The following is a 4,912-nucleotide window of genomic DNA, read 5'->3' on the forward strand; positions in this document are numbered from 1 at the left end:
ATGCCATCCAGCCATCTCATCCTCTGTCATCTCCTTCTCCTCCTGCCCCCAATCCCTCCCAGCATCAGAGTCTTTTCCAATGATTCAACTCTTTGCATGAGGTGGCCAAAGTACTGGAGTTTCAGCTTTAGCATCAGTCCTTCCAAAGAACACCCAGGACTGATCTTTAGAATGGACTGGTTGGACCTTCTTGCAGTCCAAGGAACTCTCAAGAGTCTTCTCCAACACCACAGCTCAAAAGCATCAATTCTTCGGCGCTCAGCTTTCTTCACAGTCCAACTCTCACATCCATACATGACCCCTGGAAAAACCATAGCCTCAGGGAGCCCACTAAATATCCTATAGTTTATAGGACAGTCCCTGATAACAAAGTATTCTCTGGTCCAAAATAGCAATTTATTTGAGAACCCTTGCATTAGGTGAAGTCAGTGGGGAACTTTTTAATGAGTAATTCAAGCTATTACCCCCCAGAACCTACTGATTATTGCCAACTTCTGAAAATTATGATAATCAGATATTATGTGTCTGCTTAAGTGGTACAACCGGAGGCACACAGTACTGCCTATGGGATATCTTTGTAAAAAACAATTGAACCTAAATGTAATCATAACTTTATGTTTAACTACCAGTTTCTAGGCTTCCCTTGTGGCTCAGGTGGTAAAGAATGTGCCTGCAATGTGGGAGATCTGAGGTCAATATCTGTGTTTGAAGATGCTCTGGAGAAAGGAAAGGCTAGCCACTCCAGTGTTCTGGCCTAGAGAATTCCATGGACTGAAGAGGCCATGGGATCTAGGCAAAGAGTTGGACACGACTAAGCGACTTTTACTTTCACTTTCACCAGTTTCTAAGAACTATGGAGGATATAGTAAAACACATTAAATGATACCTCAAGAATGTAGTCAACCAGGTCTAGAATGTAGGGAATACCACAGAACCAATTTTTTTTTTTTTCAAATAAATGACATGAGTAGAGAAAAGGGAGGGGAACTCTTTTGATCCAACAATTGCACCTTATCTGGGTTAGTTATCTGAACACAGGTATAAATGAGATTTTGAGGCAATCTGCAGAGGTCTGGGTGAAAGTTGATTATTAGCTAGTATATTTTCAATTATTTTTAATTATAGGAAGTGTGAAAATGATATCATGGCTATATTTTTAAATAATGTTTTCCAATACTGACTAAATTCTTTATGGGTGAAATGATATGATGCCTGGGGTTTGACTTAAATACTACAGGAAAAAGATGAAGTAGTTCAACTTTTTTCTTTTCCTTTTGCTAAGTATACTTAGCTGAACATACTAGACATTATGTATAGAAAAAAGAATAAGGGGACTCTGAATGGTGTAGAGAAAATGGCAGACCTGCCAGGGACCTGAGTCACAACATAGAAATGAATGCCCCTTGAGGTTTGTTTTTTGTTTTGTTTTGTTTTGCTTCATACATTTGTGGACTGAGTGCCAGAATAGGGAGCAACCTGGAAATACCAACTGGCACAGACTCCACAAAAGCCTCCAAAAAACCGTGCAGTCTTTAACCAAAGGACAGGAAAGGGGCATACTCGCCAACAGAAAACTTGTAGATATTAACTGCTCTATAAGAAGCCAACATCACAGAAAAAAAATGCAGTCACCCCCAACCAGCAAAGGCCAAGTGAAGACGTTACACTTCATGCTTGCCAGGCTGTAACGATGCGTCCCTCCTCAGAGTAAGAGAGAAGGTATCAGAGAAGTGTCAGAGAAGAGGAAAGAGTGTCAGAGAAGGCCAGGTAATGGACCACTGCATCCCCCATGGAGCCACACCCAGAGTGCCGGTGGAGAACCTGGGCTTCCATTGCCACCTAACAGTAGTGAAGTGCCCCTTCTGCTGGGATGGTATGAGAGGAGTCCTAGTAGACAGGACTCCTATCATTGCCCATCCCCATGGGAAGCTAAGGGAAGCTACATGGGGAGCAATAATGAGGCATGTCTCTCCCTCCCAGCCAGGGTGGTATAGCTGAAATTTAGTGGGAAGCTAGTACTCCCACCTCTGCCCAACAGTGACAAAATGCTCCTCACACTTCAATTGTGTAAACAGAGGCAGAATGTGAACTTTTACTGTCATCTAGTAGTAACGAGGCAACACCCTTCTCTCTTCACCCCCAAACCCATGCAGTATCAGAAGAGGCTGCTAAGACATGACTTACATAGGATCCAAAGTCTCATAACACCCAAAATGCCCAGGATTTGTGAGAAAATTATTCATACCAAGAACCAGGAAAATCTCAATGAGAAAAGAAAAGTAATACTCACCAACACTGAGATGATGCAGGTGTTAGAATTATTGAACCAGGCCTTTAAAGCAGACATGATAAAAGTATTTCAAAAGAAAAAGAAAAGAAAGAAAGCCTCAGCAAAGTAATAGAAGATATAATCAAGAACTAACTGGAAATTTTAGAAGTAAAAAATACAGTAATTAAAATTTTAAAGCTTGATACATTTGACAGAAAAATGGAGAGACAGAAGAAAGAATCAAGGAACTTGAAGATGGAATAATAGAAATTACCCAAACTGAACAAAAAGAGAAACCAGATTGAAAAAACAACCAGAGTTGCAGGGACATGTGAGACTATAACAAAAATATTTAACATTTACTTAATCAGAATCTCAAAGAGAAGGAGTGCTGCTAAAAAAAAAAAAAAAAAAACTACTTCAAGAAACAATGATTGAATATTTGCCAAATTTAGCAGAAGACATCGGAGAAGGCGATGGCACCCCACTCCAGTACTCTTGCCTGGAAAATCCCATGGATGGAGGAGCCTGGTGGGCTGCAGTCCATGGGGTCACGAAGAGTCGGACGCGACTGAATGACTTCCTTTTCACTTTTCAGTTTCATGCATTGGAGAAGGAAATGGCAACCCACTCCAGTGTTCTTGCCTGGAGAATCCCAGGGATGGGGGAGCCTGGTGGGCTGCCGTCTATGGGGACATGACTGAAGTGACTTAGCAGCAGCAGCAGCAGCAGAAGACGTAAACATACAGATTCAAGAGACAGTGAATCTCAAACACTATAAACCCAAAGGAATTCACATTGAAATTCCTCATAGACAAACTTATGAACATCAAAGACAAAGCAGCAAGAGAAATGACACCATACTCAGAGAAGAAAACAATCGAAATGACTGCAGGTTACTCACTGGAAACCATGGAGGCAAGAAGGAAGTGGCACACTTTTCTCAAGTGCTGAAAAAAAGTTGCCAGTGCTGAATTCTATACCCAGTGACAGTATTTTTCAGAAAGGAAAGGGGAATCAAATGTCAGATGAAGGAAACAAAAAGGAGTTCTCTCCAGCAGGGAGAGGATGTCCCCTCTTACCACTCCTGCTCAGGATTGTACTGGAATAAGATAAGAGAAGGAAATGAAAGCTATATAAATAGGGAAGGGAGAAATAAAACTGTCCTTAGTTGCAGATGATATAATTGTCTATCTAGAAAATTCCAAAGAACCAACAAAAAATTCCTGGAACTAACACATGATTATAGTTTGCAGGATACAAGTTTGCAGGATACAAGGTCAATATAGACAAACTGATTTGCTTTCCTATATATCAATAAACTATTGGCAAAAAATTAGGTATACATATAACAAAATATGTACAAGATCTATACATGTGAGGGAAACTACACAATTCTGAAGAAAGAAAGTCTAAATAAATGGAGAGATATTGTTTGTTTATGGATAAAAAGACTCAACATTGTTCAATTCAGCTCAGTTCAGTCGCTCAGTCGTGTCCGACTCTTTGCCACCCCATGAATCGCAGCACGCCAGGCCTCCCCGTCCATCACCAACTCCCGGAGTTCACTCAAACTCATGTCCATCGAGTCGGTGATGCTATCCAGCCATATCATCCTCTGTCGTCCCCTTCTCCTCCTGCCCCCAATCCCTCCCAGCATCAGAGTCTTTTCCAATGATTCAACTCTTTGCATGAGGTGGCCAAAGTACTGGAGTTTCAGCTTTAGCATCAGTCCTTCCAAAGAACATCCAGGACTGATCTCCTTTAGAATGGACTGGTTGGATCTCCTTGCAGTCCAAGAGGCTCTCAAGAGTCTTCTCCAACACCACAGTTCAAAAGCATCAATTCTTCGGCACTCAGCTTTCTTCACAGTCCAACTCTCACATCCATACATGACGACTGAAAAACCATAGCCTTGACTAGACCGACCTTTTTTGGAAAAGTAATATCTCTGCTTTTGAATGTGCTTCTAGGTTGGTCATAACTTTCCTTCCAAGGAGTAAGCATCTTTTAATTTCATGGCTGCAATCACCATCTGCAGTGATTTTGAAACCCCCCAAATAAAGTCTGACACTGTTTCCACTGTTCCCCATCTATTTCCCATGAAGTGATGGGACCAGATGCCATGATCTTCATTTTCTGAATGTTGAGCTTTAAGCCAACTTTCTCACTCTCCTCTTTCACTTTCATCAAGAGGTTTTTTAGTTCCTCTTCACTTTCTGCCATAAGGGTGGTGTCATCTGCATATCTGAGGTTATTGATATTTCTCCCGGCAATCTTGATTCCAGCTTGTGTTTCTTCCAGTCCAGCGTTTCTCATGATGTACTCTGCATAGAAGTTAAATAAGCAGGGTGACAATATACAACCTTGACATTCTCCTTTTCCTATTTGGAACCAGTCTGCTATTCCATGTCCAGTTCTAATTGTTGCTTCCTGACCTGCATACAGATTTCTCAAGAGGCAGGTCAGGTGGTCTGGTATTCCCATCTCTCTCAGAATTTTCCACAGTTGATTGTGATCCACATAGTCAAAGGCTTTGGCATACTCAATAAAGCAGAAATAGATGTTTTTCTGGAAATTTTTTGCTTTTTTGATGATCCAGCGGATGTTGGCAATTTGATCTCTGGTTCCTCTGCCTTTTCT

Source organism: Oryx dammah, unplaced genomic scaffold (genome assembly GCF_014754425.2).
Source record: "Oryx dammah isolate SB20612 unplaced genomic scaffold, SCBI_Odam_1.1 HiC_scaffold_5, whole genome shotgun sequence".
Classification (NCBI taxonomy): domain Eukaryota; kingdom Metazoa; phylum Chordata; class Mammalia; order Artiodactyla; family Bovidae; genus Oryx; species Oryx dammah.